Below are 20,574 nucleotides of genomic sequence, written 5' to 3'. Positions count from 1 at the left end.
TGAAAAGACATTAATACTTGAGAGAAAAAAAAAAGAAAACTCAGGAACTGAAATTGTTTGAAAAAATACTCAAAATTTTGATTATTTTCATGGGTTTAAATTTAGCCCACTTCTTGTGATTATTACATACTTCCCCCTTCTCCCATTGTCACAGTTCTGGCCCGGTTTAGCCCAGTTCCACAACTAATAGGGGCAGAGGGACCCACAGACCCACGCCTCGGGAAAGGGGGAAGAGTAGTAGGGAAAACAGAGAGATTGGCCTAAAAACAAAACAGCAGCATTGAGCTAAGGGAGAAAACTAATTTACAAAATATGATAGCAGAATGCAAGATAACATGATATAATACAATATAATTGAAATTGAAGCCAATAAATCAAATAAATGAGAGTGTTTAAAAACCAAAGGCCTTACTCTAATGCTGTAGGCAAGATGGCCAGCAAGCACACAGAGTCAAGGCAGGGAAAAGAAAGACTGTCTTGTGACTCCCTGTCAGTCTTATCTTTCCCACCAACCAGAAAATAGAAATGGAATAATGAATTCTTCTGGGATCTGTATTTCACTCTATTCTTCCAAGACCAGAGATGGAGCTTTACCTTTTTACCTCCCAGTGCACTGCCTGATGTTATGATGCAGAATACCAATAAGAAAATTCATAAAAGCATGACATCCATTTATTTCAAAAATTTCAGATTTGGGGCAACTGAAGAGTTGGTATTTTTCACAAAGAAACATTGTCTAACAGCATTTTTACAAGACAGTTTAATAACAAAAATCTAATTGTTATAAGACCATTGATCCTGTTGAAACAAATGCAAGGCCAAGTACAAGGTCCTGCATCTGGGTCAGGCCAATTTCAGACACAGATAGAAGTTAGGTGGAGAATGGCTTGAGAGCAGCTCTGAGGAGAAGGATTTTGGGGTGTCGGTCAATGAAAGAGTCAACATGAGCCAGCAGTGTGTGCTTGCAGCCCAGAAGGCCAACCATAGCCTGGGTTGCATCAAGAGAAGAGTGACCAGCAGGTTGAGGGAAGTGATTCTGCTCCTCTACTCTGCTCTCATGAGAACCCACTTGGAATACTGCATCCACATACTGATAGGACTAGAGGGAATGGCTTCAAGCTGCACCAGGGAAGGTTCAGGCTGGATGTTAGGAAATACTGCTTCTCTGAAAGGGTGGTCAGGCACTGGAATGGGCTGCCCAGAGAGGTGGTGGAGTCACCGACCCTGGAGGTGTTCAAAGAACGTTTGGATGTTGTGTTGAGGGACATGGTTTAGTGAGAACCATTGGTGATGGGCGAATGGTTGGACTGGATGATCCTGTGGGTCTTTTCCAACCTTAGCGATCCTATGATTCTATGATCCAGTTCTGGAGCCCCAAACACAAGATGAGATTTGTGCTGGCCAAAAGCTGGAAGCTTTAACACTTGCACTCTGTTGGAGTTACTGAAACCAAAGAAAGTGAGAAAAGTTGGCAACGTTCCCTGTCATGTCACTGAGGCTACATGGCAGATCATAAAGCAGGAAAGATCTGAAAAAACTAGGGCAAAATTTTCAGGATAAACTGCAACTTTGTCCAAGCATCTTCTTCCATGTCCTATGCTCTAAAGAACTGGGTATTTTTTATCTTATGTCTCAGTACATAGCCTAACAGGAATTCACATTTTCTTGTTCGTTATTTAGCCAGTTAGCAAGGGATAATCTACTAACATTTGGATTACTCATGAACTCTGGTGTGTCTGAAAGCCGCTATATAATGCTATATATAGAAAAGAAACAGTAATGAATAAATAGCACACAAACACACAAAAACAACAAAAACCATGTATTCTCTTTGCTTTTCAACTGCATGGAGAAAGCGTTCAGTACAGGACCTCTTAGCCTTTCTTTAGATGGACAAAATTAACAGCAAACTTCAGGAAAATATACTTTAGGATGATGATACACGACTAATCTTTTATGACTTAGTACATGACTACACATCGGCTCAGAGTTATGATGAATGATCTGCCTGTCTACTTTTCATTTCCAAGAAAACTGCAGTCATGTCACTCATTTACCAGCATGTCTGAGTCAAATTATCTTGTGTTTGCTGCAAGGGCCCACATAGGGGATAGTTTCCTCAGAGCAGCTGAAGTGTGGTAGCTTTTGAAGGAAGTGACATGTTTATAACCAAAAGGCTCAGTTAAGGAGGATTCAAATTCTTATGCCACTTCAGAACAGAAACAGCATTGAAAAAACAGTTAACTGGTAAAAAAAAGCCTGATCTTCTACAATTATTTCAAGACTGCCACCACAGTCTTTTCTTAAGACCAAAGGCAAACACATACTAAAAAAAAAAAGTCTTAAACTCTATTCTCCTCCATTAACATTTTCCTCATCTATATTTAGCACATAAAAAGAAAAGCTGTAGAATGTACATTTCATTAAACCTTATGATATATCTCTCAGTCTCAACCATCATTTACAATACCTAAAAGTAGATATCCCTTTTCAGTAAGGTTAGCCTAGTATCTCTGACTGAAGACAAGGACTATTTTGATCCCCCTACATATTTTGAGGATGAAAGATGTCCCTTCAACAAATGAAAGTATACAGGATACAGCTGGTTACATTACTTAATGCATTCCTTTAATCCTTTATAGTGTCAGAAGTATGACTGAAGGGTTGTTGTTGTTGTTCAAAATAAATGAAAAATATGGACCTGAAAGGAGTTTCGGAAATCTCAGCATAAAAACAAAGAAAAAATAAATATTTTGACTATTTAAATGCTAGAGTATACACCCAATCTAAGAGTAACGTGATAAATAGATGTATCAAAGGTATACTTTACACCTATCAATAACAAAACCCCTTAGAAATTCTGCCAATTTTTAGCAGCCCGCATCTGAGTTTATCAATCATTCTGCCCATTGCTTCAAATTTAAACTGCTGATAAACTGTTGGAGATGGCTGCTTCATCCTGCATCTCTACTGTAATGAAGGGCCCAAGCACTTCTTGCTTTATCTTATCCCCCCAAAGAAGAGTGAATGCAGATCTTCTGTTTCCCACTTAAGATTTAAACTATATGATTTAGGCAGTGCCTAAATGCCGAGGAAATGTATATTCAAATAATAAAAGAAAGGGACGTGCAAAAGTAAAGGAGTAAATCTAAATTACTAGCTTGGATGTTTTCTTAGGCATATAGAATACCTAAATATAAACTTAATTTTTCAAATAACAAATTTGGACATAGTTGATCCACTGACTATAGAGAGCTTACAATTTAAGGGTGAACTAACAAGTTCTGAATTCCATAGTGAAATTTTTACTTAGTAGCCAGGAAGAGAAACAGATTTAACACAACTGTAAATCAGGATGACACATGCAATCATCGAATGGAATCCATTCCAACCCACTCAGCCTTATCTTGGTTCTAGTTGTTCTATGTACTCCTTGTTTTCTGTGTAACATTTGCTCTCTAATCTGCTCTTTCCTCCTCTACATATTTTCTCTGCCTAATGCTCTGAATTGCCAAATTGCAGCAACTTATTCAAGCTCTGAACAAAGTTCAAAATTATTATTTATCAAAATATTCTTAGAGTACTTAATACACCTTCAATAAAGAAACAATAAAGATACACTAGTTTCCAGTATAATACTTTGCTCGATAAAACAAGTTTAGAATCTGGAAGTCCTTCCCAAGGTGAAAGAGCACCAGTTTGTAGGACAAGTGCCACTATATGATCACACCATTTCTTCTAAAAAGGTCTTTCTTATTAGTCAGCCCTTGTTGGGCAAACTCAGAAACATCTGCTCTCCTATGCAGTTGCGTCAAGCTAACTAAAGCTGTCAGATTATTTTTTAGGTATCCTTTAGATGTTTGCATGTTATTGGAAGATAGTATGTACCTGATATTGTGGAAAAATCATAAATACTGTTCCAGAAGATAAAGAATTTTAGTTTATCATACTTTAGAATATTGCGGGGGGGGGGGGGGGGGGGGGGGGGGGGGGGGGGGGGGGGGGGAGGAGGAGGAGCAAGGGAATAAGAGAACGTGATTAAACCTTATTTCACCACATCTTAAAGATTCCTACCTGAGCATTTCATTTCTAATTTTTGTAGTCTATGATTAACGAGATAAAATACATAAAATTAGGGGTGGAAATAAAGAAATATTCCTCAGGCTTAGTTAATCTGTAATGATTCATGCTCCCAGTGTAGCTCACACACATGAATCAAATTAGACTGATTTACATCAAATCAGAATGTGACCAGAGACTGAGATGGTGACTCTCTGAATCAGCACAGATAAATTTACAGAGGTGTGAAACATACACTTAAGGAGAAAGTAATGGAAATTTCTTCTGGCTGAACGGGTCACTCCACTAAAGTGGGTTTTTTTGAACATTAGTTTCATGTTTCCTTCTCACTGCAGGTTGTGCACTGATTATATGTTTCTTCCCAAATGTTGGATAAACTGCTAGAATTTGATCAGATGCTTGATGCATGGTTTGCTTGTCCAGCAAAATGAGTTGAATATAATCAAGAAAGAATTCTCTTTTGCTTTACATTTTCACTGCTTGAAGGTCCTTTTACCAGAAAGTATGACTTGTTACCTATTTAGCTTTGATTTCTTTTCTTTGGGGTTCGACTGGCATTTTTTCCTGCCTGGCTGGAAAACAATGCACTGAGGCACAGTTCTAAAACCAGGAGATATGTGTATTATAGCAAGGCACTTAAGCACATAGCCAGCAAGAACACTCCGGGTGCAGAGTAAAGGCCTCAGTCGGAAGTAGCTACAAGCAGACCTTACAAGATGACTTCTTTTTCTGCACAACTTGATATTAAAAATTGTCCTCCTGGCAGCATGTCAGAGGGCATATTAGAAATATGTGTTCCCAAAAGAAGCCTAAAGCCTGCTTCACGACAGTTTTATTTGACAGAAGAGATGTGAAGTACTTATATACGAGAGACATGGTCTGAGGATAAGAGAAATGCTAACAATCAACTTAGTGTCTGACAGGCAATATGCTTTTTTTTTTTTTTTTTTTGAATAAATAAATAATATTCCAACATTCAGAAATTAAGTATGATTTTGTCAAGGACATAATGAATGATGCACAACACATGCATGTTTCCATATATATCCCCAGAGCCAGAAGGCAGTGCCAGGAGATTTACTGGTTTTTCATTTCTGGCTTTTCTACGAGTAGGGAAGATTAGGAGATGTGATTCACAAGTAAAGAAAACATAATTATACAGAAACTGAAATAAAGCCAAGAGTCAGTCCTAATGCAGCAAACTTTGTTATAACATTGCTTATTATTTACCAAGAAAACCATATTTTGAGGACTACAATGATACAGAAAAGTATCTAATTTGCTTCTTGAAAGGGAACATGCTGATGTGAGCCACCACTGCTCAGTTTCCCCACAACAATAGCAAAGGTGGAACATTAACGCTAGATTTCATTTTCTATGCCATATTAAGGAAGGACACAGTACTTTGATAAAAGACTTAGTCTAGCTATATATATGCAAATAATCAATGCCACTGCTTTACTTTCACCGGATATTCCTTTGGCTACATTGCATTTGTACCTTCAATAATACATGAAGCTGAAGTAGACAAACTATTCACAGAGGTTACATTATCCATTTTAAGAAAGTAAAAGTAATAGCCAATTCAGGAAAGACTATTTTGGACAAATGCTACTGAACAAACGAAGTTACAATATGTTATCAGCTAAGGACAATTACGAAGTATTATGTGCAATTTACTGATGCCTTTGACCAGTCTGACATTACAAAGATTGAGTCGGTCAGAATTTATAGACAACAAGCAGAGTCAACGACAATTTGCTTCATTAAGTGGAAATGTTGGATCACTAAAGAAATATATTTAGTCATTTATCTGTCAAATCTAGTATTTAAAAAATGCCACGAACTGACTACTCTTCCTGAGTGGACCTGGTATTCATTGTGGCTGTACTTCCTCCATGTGGAGCCACAATGCAGCACTCCACAAACAGCCTCTTCTCTGAACTACATCACACTCTGCTATAGAAATGGACTGTAGTTCAATGTTCAGAATGAAACACCCTAAAGTGCTTCCTTTATACCCACTGTGATGCACAGACCTTCTGTCGAAGGAAGCAATCGGGAAGTCAGATGTTTCAGGTATAAAGTGGTCAGAGAAATGCCACCTTTTGAACATATACTGAATACATATATGGGAATGTTTCATGAGACCCACTTTACATCAATACAAAACTATTAAAATAATTTTGTTTTAAACACACACAGAAGTATTTAAAACAATTACAAAAATTAGGATTGACTCCTCCAGTTCCTTTCATACATTCCTAACTCCTTGCAACCGTCTTTTTGGATATCGGGAGAGAACCTTATAACATATAAAATCTTCAGAATTAATGGATAATGACACACAGAGCTATTGGATAATGTTAGTTCAGTGCATGTTGTATATTGGAAAACAGGATGAAATAGGTACAGTTGGCATGAAAAACAAACCAAATAAAAAAAAGTATCACCAGCTCTCGAAGTACTATAAATTTATAAACAAGAGATGATAGGTAAAATGTAGGGATTAAAAATAAAGAAGGCTTCTGCAGAGTAATAAAAACAACGCTGTAGTTGCCTGTGCCATGTCCATGCATAACATCTCATTCAATAAATGACTCTCAGAAATTTAGCGCTAGCTTATATTGAGAATAAGGAAACAATACAGCAGCGAGTTTTATCTCCAAACATGTATAATCTTATTCAAGTTTTTTCTTGTTTTTGTTTTCTTTTATAAGTAAAGTTTCATTTTCCTTCACAAATATAGTAGCTGATATTTAAAGGCATATAAAACATGTAATTAATATAGGTATGTACATATTATGAGTGTGCTCATATCAAATGAGCTATAATAATCAAGTACATATCAGCATGCTGAGCGTTTTTCCAATAGTGAAATACCCTCTTATAGTGAACAATCAGTTTAGCAAAATGGATAATTTTAATTGACATGTTGCTTTAGAGCAACTCTTTACCATCTGTTCTGCCCTCTAATTACAAATGCAACAAGAATATAATTCACAATTGCATCATTAAAAAGACATAAGGAATGCAACGTACATCTCTGCTCCATTTTAATGTAGCATGCATCTGTTCTCCTTGTTTTGGAGATCAAATATTTATATATATATGTATATATATATATATAAAATAATAATAACAATAAAAATACATCCAAGGAAAATTTCTCTCTTTTAATAGATAAAATTCTCCCCCTCTGCAATTTTTCCATAAAAGGCATTATTAGTATAAATGAGATTACTGAATATATGTGGAATGCATTTGAACGCAAGTGCCTGCCTGTCCCTTATCAGCTTGTCTTATATATGCACTTAAAGGAGAACATAAATAATGCCTCTACGTATCTGGCTCTATCAATAGACAAAGTACTCTCAGACAGTCATGAATCAAGAGCAAAGGAATCAGTAAACCTGAACTAGATTTCACATAGTCTAATAAAGTAAGGTGTTGGATGTCCTTCACTGATTCAAGAAAATGAAAGAAAACTCCTGATTTGCACAAGTATTTAAAACAAAACACTGATGGATGTTTCGCTTTCTCCCAAGATGCCTCAAATCCCACCAGGATCTTACTTGCAAGTCCTTAAATGTCTTTTCTATCACATGCATAGATCTCATGAGTCTTAGGTTCTCAAGACCCCAAATTCTATCCTTCAGCAAAATACATAAATATGAATCACCAAGTTAAAATTACAATAGCACCATTGTTATTTATGCAGCTTAGTTTTTACCACTAGTAAAGCACTACTGCACTTACATAGCAATCAGTTTGAAATTAGCTCAGGTATGTCCCTGTAACTTGCTGCCACACCTTTTGACTGCAGGACAGGTACTTACAAGTGTGGAGTACGTGCACCTTAAACACTTGGTTGAGTTTTAGAGATGCTCTCCATGAAATTATACGATGTATTGGAACATTTTATAAATCACAGAACTACGTAACAAAATACAATCCTTCCTTGAACTTAAAAGCTTTCTTGGAAAATAAGGTCATACAATCTGAGCGTGGCAAAATGTAAAGGTTCATTTTCGCTCCCCTTTTGTTTGAAGATGTTATACTCTAAGGCTCATCATCAAATATTTAAAGACAGAACACAAAATAATCACACAATGTATATTCTTAGTGTATCAATATAAAAAGTTGAAAGATCAAGCACACAATACAGGGAATTCTAAAAATAATGTTGCTACAGCAACTCACCCACATAGTGAATACTGTATTTTTATTATGTTCCTTCCACAGCATAAATGGAAATTTAATAAGGAAGAGTTTTAACAAAGAAAGTAGTAGTAGAAGGAACAGTCATCAAATACAAAGTTATCAAGTTACAACTGGGATAGGTGGCCTAAACTACAGTTTTATTCTTAAAAGGGCACTGTGGAGCATTAGAAATTCCAAGAACAAATTGTTCAGTTGAGAAGTACTAGCAATGCTAGTTGATTTTTTCTCTTAAATGTCAGCCGTCAGTATCCCACTGGAAGACAAAGCGACAAGCTGGTTCCTTACTTTTGATCTCTTTTAATCTCTTTTTCATTCCCTTATACAGCAGCAACCTCATGCAGCAGAGAACACCTCCAGTACCATCCTGTATCCTTTTGAGAACTTATCAGAAAAACACACCATTTCCTTTGTAGAAATTAAAAATTAATTTTACTGAAGGGTAAGAATATGTCTCTATTCCCTTTAATCATCAAGATGATCGGTCTTAAACTTCTGCACCAATTTCTATAGCATTCTGGTTTTGTTCTTTAACATTTTACTAATATTCTTATAATAAGAAACAAGCTATAAACTCATTTAATATCAATACTGAATTCATTAACAGCTAAAGGACCGTTTTTAGCTATTCCTCTGCAGTGGGACTGGTATGGAACATATGGAACCTCATAGAATGTTGCAACAGACATTTCTGATAACATTTTAAAAGGAACTGCAATACACAGTGTACAGATCTGGTTTGAAAATCTAGTCATCTAATGTAAAGCCAAAGTCTTTTGAAAGCCTAATCTCAGGTTCTTGGTACACAATCCTTCACAAAAATGCAGGTTTTGTTCTACCAGAAGAGATAGTTCTCTTGAATTTTTAACGTGGTAGAAACAGCATACTTGCAGATATGTCTACAAGAGGATACACAGTTAGATCCTAGCAGCTACGAGATCTATAGCTCTCCTTTCTTCCACTCTGCAGTAATGAACACACAACTAGTCTGTCCAAGACATATCCTCTTTCTAACAGGCTGAGTGGGGAAAATGTGGAGAAGCTATACATGGGTTACCCATACTGTAGTTTGAAATGCTCAAGTCCATCCCACTGTGCATATGCACTGCCATGTCAGGTACCTCCTCCATTTTCCATTGAAAAGAATTCAATCTTTAAAACAGGAATAAAACTCATTTAAAGACTGAGTTAATACCAGTGCCGTTCAGCTGCAAGTTTAAAACACTGGAATATTTTCTAAGCTATAATAATTACCACTTGATTGACAAACTTAGGGAGACAAGAAGGACAGGGCACACAACCACACTCAACAACAATTTCTACCACTTTTCAGATCCCCTTGCTGAAGTGAGCATCACCAAAAGGAGAGAGATACTGCAGGTCTATTGAGATCTAGGTCCATAATTTTGCTAGTGATAGTAGTTTGTAGTATGCAATTCCACATAGTCAAACAATATAATATTTCTACATGTCTCTGTTGAAATGTGTTTCCTTGTAAACATTATGTGTTAACATGTTCTATTTTAGTGTATTCAAGGAGGGGGGGGAACAACAAAACACCACACCTAGATTAAACAAAAGCTTACAAAGTTTAGACATTGCAGGAAAACCAAAACAGCAAAACATCAGCAGCTGTTTCTCCTCACTTTGTGCTCTAGCCCAGTAACATAAAGTACCATACTACATGAGAGAAAGCCTGAGTCATTGAATATTGTAGATCTTCCTTATGTATCACAGCTACAGAAACACCTGTGCTAAACACAGTAACTTTGTGCTAATCCTCTGCGAATATTTCAACAGCCCTCTGGTGTTTTCTTTCCTTACCAGCATGCTGGGGTGGTCAGTGTTTTTCTTTCTCCTCTGTACACGCTTCCAAGATGTCAGTGTCTGACTCAGCTGGGCCAGCTGCCCCCTGCCTGGCCAGAAGCAGGCAGGCCAGGCAGCTTGGGTCAGCCCTTAACACCTGAAGGCTGAACTACCCACCATGGCAGCACAAGGCCAACACGAGCACTTTGCTGCCTCAGTCGCACACAAGGACCAGGGCTATTGCACTAGTGCCTTTTTCTATCCTCTACATAATAAAAGATGTTGAACCTGAAAGGGCAAAAGCCCTGTGTTTTACAATGACTGCTTCTATATTTGACTCAAAGCACTGTTCTCACACCATTCCTTGATAAAGACTGCAGAAGGAAAGGCACTGCATAGTGCCCCACACTGCTCAAAAGCACAAACTGACTCTCAGAGGAAAAACAATACATCACATTTTAAAAACAGCAAGGATCATGTCAGACTGACCTTCCCAAGGAAGGGCTACCACAGGCTGGGACAGTCCTGGTGCCCAGAACAGCTTCACTTGGGTTCAGGTGTTTGGGAGTGCCTGCCGGGATCACCACACTGCACCTGCGGGTTCCTCCGGCAGCTGCTCCCTGAGGGCGGGAAGGGAGCACTGGAGAAGGTTCCGGAACCTTCTGGAGGACCCAGCCCCCCCAGCCCACCTAGGGGTCAGTTTACCCATCCATCTGATAACAAGCACAGGCTGGGGTTGCCATTACTGAGTATTTAAAGTTTATTCTCAGGATTTAAGCAAATTCCTAGATCTTGTGAGGAAGAAACAGCTTTGAAATCAGTGGGTAGAGACTCCCTGGTCCTCAGGCCTGGCTTGTGCTACAGTCACACCAGGACAGCTCCTCGCACTGCCACAGCCATGGATCTTGGGCTGATAAAGTGCTGGAGCTTAATCATCCTCATGGCATGGTACATCGGAGGAAGACACAGCAGGGAGAGAGAAATTAAAAGGACACACAAATCAAGGACTGCAAAGCTGCTGTTTGTAAATAGATTACACGCAGCTAAACTGAGTTTATTGCACCACTGACAGGGTTAGTGCTGAGACTGAGCCGTGGAGTCAAAACCAGATTTCATATTGCTAAAAAATTTCACAGTTTACACATTAGCTCTTTCCTAAAACCAGGTTTTGCATCAAAAAAAGCAGTGGTTTATATCTATCAAAAATAAAGAAATAAAAGTCTAGCATATCCATAATCAGTTACTCCTCTTTCTTAAGATGGCTTTATTAAGGTCCCAGGCAGTGCTGCTCTTATTTCCCCACCTTGCACCAGCACTCATGCCAGTCCAGCCCCACAATTCTGCTTATCATAAATACAATGGAGATAATAAGTTATACTTTTTGCCATTGATCTAAGAAGGAGGGAGGTTTGGAGAGCTCTCAGGCATAGAGATGAAATGCATAGGGCACAGATGTCCCTTTTATAGCTGTTAGCTATGTTGATCACACTTTTTAATTAAGAAGGATTTTATAGGAATATAACGAGTGAAACTCCTACTTCATCAGTTAAGTATACTCCTCTTTCACACATGAAGCTTTTATTCTATGGTAAAAAAATGTCCTATTGCTTTCTGTAAAATACAGTATTAATTATACATGTATTAATTATATAAAACAAATAACATCAAAGAAGGGGAATGGGATTTCTGGGCTATGAACAAAACTGCTATAGCTACAATTAATAACCACATGATTCTATTAGAGTATTTTCAGAAGTATCTATGATTCTAGGGTTTACCAGCACTTCATTTCAAGGGGCTCACCACAAATATTTTGGCACTGGTGTGAGGATTGTAACACAGGTTTTATCTCCTTATCTTAACTGGGAGCATCCTACCCTCCAGAGACGTTCTTGCCTGTACAAAATGGAGTAGATAACAAAGACATTTGAGAGTGACCCACTTTGGAATATTTTGTTGTGGAATTATATGAATCTCTCTTGCAAAATAGGACAGAAGAGTACAAATCTCCTCCAACAGATTGATAATGCAGAATCTCTGCAACAGCATGCTTCCCATGTTCTCTATTTATGAAAAGAGGCTGGCTCCTTCTGTCATATATTGACAGACATAAGAAAGTAGCTTTTGCATTGAGAGGGGGATTCTGATTAAGCAATTATTTTATCTTCCATTTTAGCTCTTACCGAGGCAGTGCAAACATTTTAAAAGATGTTAATGTGTGCACTAAATGAGCAAATAAATCCATTTTAATGTGTAGGGTAGTTTTATTGGATTGACAAGACACTATAAGGTTACTCCTGTGTTCTTTATTCCAAGTAGAACTCAACTATTTCTCAAATTCTGAGAAAAAGAAAATTTTCTCTCACCCATAATTATTTAGTAATTCTGCTTCACTGTCTGTTTCCTGGTTTCATATCAGCAGTACAAAAACCTACTTATTAATGGCAAGACCAGCTGCAAACGCAACTTTTCTATGTTATCAATGTCTTGATATATCCTTCTATCATCTCACTGACATCTCCAGTTAAAGTCCACCTTTTTGTCCTTATCTTTAAACCTATTTAGGTTCTGGGAAAAAGTTTTGCAGGCAGTGTTGAGTCTTTCCTTTTCTTATTAGAGACTAAGAGTTAATGGGACCATCAGAAAAGCACTGCACTGTGTATAAACATTCCTTCTCTTGCAGTTCTACAAAACTATCATAAGGTGCAGTTGTATTTTATTTAATTGGGCCACTGTAATTCCTCAAGTATCTGGAACATATGCTTTCATAAAGAAAGACATGTAAGTGTCCCTTTCTATGCCTGATCACCTCTATGAAGTCCTAGTAACTAAATTTTCTTTCCCATTAGTCTTCATTCAATAAGACGGTGTTGCAGATACTCCCCTAAGCATGGTTCTGAAATCTGCTTTCACCTTGCCCAAGCGCCAAATGATTGGTAAAGAATACTTTTTTTTTTTTTTTTTTTTTTTTCCCAAAAAGCATTGGCTTCCTTTTGCACAGATGCTATGGAAAATATATGCAGTGTAGAAAAAATTCTCTTCTTCGGAGTCCTGTAGTAAGCTTGTGTCTGGCCGTACCAGGTCAATCACTATGTAGCTCTTCATTAATGCAGCCTTTTGAAATTAATTTCTCTATAGGGCAAAGAGGAAATTCTAAAAATCTTCAGCTTCTGGAAGTTTCTGAAGCTTTAGGAGCTGTTCTGTAACAAAAATCCATGCTCAAAAGCCTCTTCCAAAAGGCTGAACTTCTGATTTAGAGTTCTTAGCAGCGTGTCTCAGACCACAAGGTAAATGAGTGGCAACTAATCAATCATGCAATTGCCATTTGCAAAGACTTTGTTTTCTAAGATAATTAGAGTTCTTTCAGGAGTTGTCCAAAGGTATTGACAAAGCAAATCAATAAATCTATTACTACTGTTTGTTCAGATCTGACTTACAACTTTCTTTACTGAGGCTATATCAGGATGAACTAAAATCAGAAAAAAAAAAAAAAAGAAAAAAGACAACAACCTGAGCTTGTAGTATCAAAAGCTGTCAAGTTTAACTACAATGCCAATAATCTCTTGTGTCATTTAGCTTTAACTAACTCTTCTGAAAAACAAAGAAATTATCATATCAGGTCAAAATAGATTTCATCTCATGCCCTCCCTCTCCATGAATACTTAATAGGAGATTCAATAATACTTTATAGGAGATTCTTCAGCAACATACACAAAAACCCAAGATGAGCAACAGTCAGACCTCAGGATATTCCGCTTTATAAGCTCAACAGTATACAGATACACATTCTGTATCTGTATAGATATACTGATCTGGAGACCATGTAGTATAGTGATTGTCAAACACATTTTTAAAATGGTTCCACCTTTTTATATACCTTTTTATGAATGACCTACTGATTAATATTTCACTGTATTACAAGCACCACCTTGCATCATGAATCTGAAGCGTGAAAATCTAAAAAGAAGCAAAAATATTAAACAAAGCCCCCTTCTTATGCAGGCTTGTGCCACAAGCTTTAGTATTGACAAAGTGTATTTCAGGAACGTACAGACTTAAAACATCAAGAAAAGTTAGGAACCCAGTCTGCAACTGTCTTCCTGAATATAGTTGGGATAGTGATACTACAGTGAGGGGAAGTCCTCCTTTCATGGCATAAGTGAGCCTCATCAAGACAGGTGGTGCAAGACAGGTAGAAATCTGCAGTAAGATCTTTTTAGAATCTTGTGGATCTCTTTCCCTAGAAAGTGCCCTTCTTCTGCATAGCAAAGAGAGTTATCTCTATTTTTGTCACTGCACTCTCGATTGGGCACAATCAATAGAATTATTTAAATTCATTTTAATTTTTACAGTAGGATACAGGTGAATGTAAATATTATTAGTAATCATCCACCTATACAGCACAATATATGCCATCCTCACCACATTGTACAGTAGTGGTATCTTGCTATCTATACAGCAGCCGATGAGAACCTCTAAAACACAACCATGCGTACACGACTTCTCTAGTATCAAGACCATCCACTTGATACTATATAAACAAACAGCATCATGGTAGCCAAAAGGCAGAGCTCACAGAACATTTTCTCACCACTGACACTTACCTCGCAGTAAAGACTACAAAAAGTAAAAGTAAAGTAAATAGAAGATATATGAGAGAATCCGTAGCTGATTACTGTATATCTGTTTCTCAGTTTATGTTCATTTGCAAGAGTCCACAGATGAGTCTGATTTCCTCCCACCTACACTGACATTCATTAAGGATAACAGGCTGACTGCCCCTCATTAGGCTTGCAAGGAATTCCAGAAGAGGAGAACCTGTCTGTGTGAGCATGATATTGTTCATCTTTATTGAAGAACTTTTCTTAAGTAACCAACTTCCTTTAGCAGTGTAATATCAGGCTGTATGTACAGTCTTCCATATGCATACATATGCAGAGACATCCATTTCAGCAAGTTGTTTTATGTCAGCATACTTTGCCTCTATAGTCACTAGATTCAAGGAGTTGCATTTAACTGCTGATTGTCTTAGTCAGAGGCCCTCATGGAACAGCGCACTCTTGTTAGTGCAGTTACAAAGGAATAATGGAACTGTGTATGGTATAACAGTTGCAATAAAGCTAGGAAAATGTCACACTAATCATTATACACAAGTAAATATACTATGGCAACGGGTTCTATTTCTCTCTAAGATAATGTGGACAACAGCTTCAAAGAAATTCCAATTCTTTGCTTAAAGGAATTGTGAGGACTGTTCTACACATGTCATAAAAAGCATCATTTTTTCATGTTTTAGTAATGTTTAAGAAACCGACTTTTATAGCACTTTGGCTATGGAAGTCACATTTCATTACTCTTTAAGGGTGTTTTGGAGAACTGTTTATAAAAAAGGCTAGCATTGTATTACATGTGTACATTTTATGTCCCCACTTAAACACTGGAGGAGTCTTGTGCTAATAACACGCAGTGGGGCTTTTTGGTGATACTATTCCACTTCGTTTTTTGATTCTTTATTGTTAAAAACTCACTGATGAGAGCATTTCTTTCCTCTATGCAGTTGCTTATGTTTGGTCTTGGATTTAAGAACAATGACACAGAACTGTACAACGCTCAAGCCACTTCAGTTTCCCTAGCATTAAGGAATCAGACTGCATTGCAATGTTCCCTAACAGGGTCAGTACTTACAAATTGTTTTTCTTTCTTTTTTTTCCTATGGCTGGCATTGATTCAGCGATGCACCCTGGATGCTGCAAAGCAAATAGACCATATTTCCAAAAACTGTGATGACCATATAAATGAGTTTAAAATTTGTGATATAATATCTTTCAAGTTGCCACTATTGGTGCCAAAAATCTGTCTGGATTTAGGTTGCATGTCACATATTTAAGGTATAATCTACATAGCATGTGTAAACCAGAAAGCATCTATGATATCTCAATTTTTCCTTGGGGAAAGGTGCAAAAATTTTACCGTGATGAAACGAACTGCAGGTGGCCATGTGTTGAACATTATGTTTCCAGAGCCAGAAAAGCTGAATACACATTCCAGAATGCACTGGGAATCAATATACATATTACATTTTTTAGAGAGAACTGTTACTTTCTCATTCTCAATGGATGCATTAACTGAACCTGCGACTTTAAGTACCCCTCTGGTGAAAACATTGTTTTGTAATTTGGAAGCACTGCAGACATGGCACATTGCTGATGTTGAGCCTGGCATTTCTTTTTATATGTGGCACTGCTGTTTTATAAAAAGTATCCTATTTTTGAAGTTCTTAACTTTCAAACACCCTTTGTACAAGTAAAGAATGTTAAAGTGTACAAGTAATACAAATGGAGCTGTGGGCACAAATACTTGCAACATTTGGGTCCATTTTTATTCTTTCAATTTTACTAATCAGGGTGAGATCTGTGTTATGCCAAATCACATTGTGAGCATTTCATACAACAAGAACAACAACAACAAAAAGGCACTTAAACTTCAGTATGTTAAATACTGAAGTAAGGATAAGCGGTAAATGGTTTCTGTGTTCTTGCATGTTTCTCTTTGATTTTCTGGTCCTATTGAGTATTCTAACAACAGATGCTATGATTATCAAGTATTCATCTATTGGAAAAATCTCAAGCTTTGAAAAATATTATTGCTTTGATATACTAATACTGAACACCATAATCAGTAGTTCATTAATTCTCCTAAATTCAAAATGCAGCATTATTTTATTTGAATCTCTACACGAATTCCCACTTAAATCTTAGATATTTCACACTTGTCAAAAGTTATTTTATAGAGAACTTCTAATTCTACCTGTTTATGAGTTTTTCACACATTTTTCTCATCTTTCTGTCTTAGAGTGATAATGGATTTCTGAGACAATTTAAATCCTTAACTATGCACAAAGTGAGCAGGGGGGCAGTTTAATGTAGCTCATTTACATCAACTACAGTACAGAAGAACACAGATGAATCACAGAGTCAGAGCAAAATAAGGGAAATTATTTAGTGCAAACGATGCATTCATGCCAACAGAGATAATGATAATTACACCATAACTTACAACATCATCTATGTATGTAACTCTTGTCACTACTCTGTGCCCTACAATTCACATTATGATTTGCTACAAGATAAAAACCCTGAATATATGAAACATATGAAGATAAATGAATTATACTACGCTCAGTTTAATATGCCATGTTTCTTTCTTAGAATTCTAAAAAGTAGCCAAATATTAGATCTTTAAAGATAGTCTGAAAAACATTTTGAATTTATTCAAAACCAGTTTTTTTGCCCTTAGTTTTATTTTGCTCAACAATAATCATGCACTATATGTAGGTTGCTCCAAAAATAATGCCTCCTATTTATTTCCATGGAAACTACAATGGATACAAAGAGCACAATAACGCTACATAACACAGATAATTTTCAGCTACAAAATGCTATTTTGCAACATCTGCCACCATTAGCTCTGCATTTTCATCAGCAATGAACACGAGCCTGCAGCAGTGGAGGTGAACCACTGTTGCTGCCATCACTGCTGAAACACACCACCTACTGCCTCACTGCGTTCACATCCACTGTTTGGTCTCTATAAATGTTCATCAAGCATCACTGAATGTCAGCAGGTGCCATTTTTTCCACACAGAGAAATTCAACAGCACACTTTTGCTTCATACGCACTTCCATGTCAGACACCATTTCATCAGACCACCCCTCTGCTGCCATCTGTCACACAGCAACAAAGAGTAATGGGATATTGGTGGGAAGGTTCATTCTCTACTGCCATGCCACCAGTGTCCACCTCCAATGTCATATGCCAACATAATTTTTGAAGCACACAATGAATTCACAGTGCAGTATTAATTGCAAACCATTAAGACTTTTCAATAGAAAACATCAAATAATGATTATCAAAACAGGAAAAAAAAATCTCTGTTGGTGGTCTTACTCAGTCATGTTACTGTTCGCAATTCAAATCCAAATACAGTTCAGTGTTCAGTTCCTAGCTTACCATTACAAATCAAAATGGGTTAAATAAATTCACTGTAATATTAGCAATAAATAGTTTTGTAAAACGTTACCCAGAGCAAACACTTTGTATGATATCCCATTACATTAAGAGTCTTCCTGATATAATCAGCAAACAGACAACAAAGATTGATTAATCAATAAGTGGGCTTGGCCTTATTACAGCACACAAATTAGACAATTCAGGTTATATTGCATTATAAGCAAGATTTCTTCTTTACAAATATTCTCCATAATTGATAGTAGTGACCTTTTGGCAATACTAAAAAACATTCTCAATTAATAGGCTGTTTTTGCAAAACAGATCACAGTGGGGAGAACCATGAAGTTTGCACAGTAAGACTCAAGAGAAAAGGTGGAAAATGTTTTTTAAACCTGCTCAGCAGGAAGTAGATGAGAGCTTTACTTTGTGAAGCAGCATTTGTTTAATAAAAGCAATGAAAAGACAATTCAGCATAGATACAGCATTTCAAGACTCACATCACCAAATGGGTTTTAATCTATTGGCTTCCTTGTTTCTGGAATATTTGGGAGTCATCTACAACTTGTGAATTATTATAAATTCCATATCAGAATTCCTTATGTAACAAACACATTAAAATCAGATTCTTTGTAATGCACACTATCTATCAAAATCAACTATACAGACAAAGTGAAAGGAGAAATAAGAACATGTGGCAATAACAGCACAGAATCTCACACATGGTCCAGGAGTAAGGTTTTCTCTGCTCAGGGTCCTTTTCACTGGAAGAGATACCCAGGTACTATGTTTTAAGATGATTTTATAGCAAACTGCACATAAATTCACAACAAAACTACTAATAAGATTAATAGGCCATCTTGCCTTAGGTATTCTTTCAAGGGAAGGTATGAAACATGGGCAAAAATGTCAAAATTATTTTTACTTTTACTACTGCATGCAGGGAAATCAGAAGGAGTCAAGGAAAAAAAAAAAAAGAAAGAAAACAAAAAGTAACACAATCAATGGTCCATATCCAAGCAAGATCTATGTGTTAGGAGTTTCCACAAGATGATAGAGGCTGAGCAAGAAATAGAATAATTCTCAAAAATGAAGTTAGTGTTAGGAAGGAATGGTCACCTCCTTGGAAGTTATTGTCAGCTAACCTGGGAAATTTCAAATAGGTTTGTAGACAAACTAAAGTGATACAGTTCAGATGTTGTCTTAGGACCTCCTAAGATGGTAGTCCTACATGCAACCCAGATGAACCTTGTAGTACTAAGCTAGCTGAAAAGAGACACAGACATCTATTTTCTCTCAAATATCAGCAAATAAGTTCAATCCACTTCAGACTGAAGGAAACAAGCTTTAACCCACTCAGCAAGACCTGTATTGATGGCTTTGTGTGTAGCTATTTTTACTAGTTTACAGGCTGTAAAAATTTCAGTGTGCCCTATCCTGAAGGAGAACATGTCTGCAAAGTATTTTTTTCCACCCTCTCCCGCAAAGAAAAGCTAATTAGCCTTGAATTTTAGTCCTTTATTTTGTGAGATTCAAGTCCGCTGGTTTTGTGCTATACCTTCTGGCTACACTGTGATCAAGTGTCACAAAAATACCATAAAGTCCAGAAGTTGCTAATTTAAGCAACTTTACTGTTTCCTGCCCACCCTCCACCACCACCACTCTTTCCATCTCAGCTCAAGAATTTATAGAGCTATTTAAAAAGAAGGATTAGGATTGGCTATGATTCCATAACAAGAATTGATTGAAACCTTGCACAAATTTTCAGGCAGAGGATTTGCCTGAGTTGGCTTAAGAAAAAAAAAAAGAAAAAAAAAAGGGCAACATTTGTCTATTACTAATGTAATGTGAACCATTCCAGTCTGTATATTATTAGACAGCAGTTCTTGCAGGGCAGTGGTAGGAGTCAAAATAATGTAATATTTAGTAACAGTTACAGAATCTATTACACGCTTCTTTGTCAGCCCTTGTCACTTTTCATAGGCATATCTGAGATCCATTTGGAAGCTAGACGGTAACATGACAAGAGTATTCACAAAGAGTTTCCTTTCTCCATTCCATCCACCACAGAACTGCTGAGCAGACACTTCAAGCCAGGCTGATGCGTCTGCACCATCTATCATCTAAAGCCGACATGCCAAGTCCACTGTCTCTTCCCTTGCCTATGATCAGAATAAACACTCACAGGAGCCAAGATGCATTACAGCCCATAAAACTGGCTGAAAATTTTTCTAATGACAAGGCAAAGGTGCAAAGTAGAAATTCCTACAATTTCATAATATTTCATGTAGTTGCTTGTGTCCACTGCAGTATACAGTGTGTACTCTAGACAAGAAAACAGCAAGTCCTGTTATAATTTGGGTTAGCAGTATTATTCTCTGAGTGTGTGGATAGTTGTCCTTGTACACATAATCCATGCCTCCATTTCAGCCTGATCAGCATCAAGTGAGGTAAACTTCT

At 37.0% G+C, this 20,574-nt stretch overlaps 1 long non-coding RNA gene across 2 annotated transcripts in view; it reads right to left on the bottom strand.

Moving 5' to 3' along the window:
- Positions 1 to 20,574, bottom strand: part of LOC107051851 — a 373,871-nt gene that overhangs the window by 184,996 nt on the left and 168,301 nt on the right. The window contains exon 1 of one of the 2 annotated variants that reach the window (XR_005862190.2): positions 10,597 to 10,718. The exons of the other annotated variant lie outside the window; for it this stretch is intronic. This is a non-coding gene — a long non-coding RNA (uncharacterized LOC107051851). Of the gene's footprint in view, positions 1 to 10,596; positions 10,719 to 20,574 lie in introns of those variants that run through there. 2 annotated transcript variants of the gene reach the window in all.

The sequence above is a fragment of the Gallus gallus genome, chromosome 9 (assembly GCF_016699485.2).
Source record: "Gallus gallus isolate bGalGal1 chromosome 9, bGalGal1.mat.broiler.GRCg7b, whole genome shotgun sequence".
Taxonomy (NCBI): domain Eukaryota; kingdom Metazoa; phylum Chordata; class Aves; order Galliformes; family Phasianidae; genus Gallus; species Gallus gallus.
The sequence above is the reverse complement of the archived record's forward strand: the minus strand, read 5'-3'. Positions and strand labels throughout refer to the sequence as shown.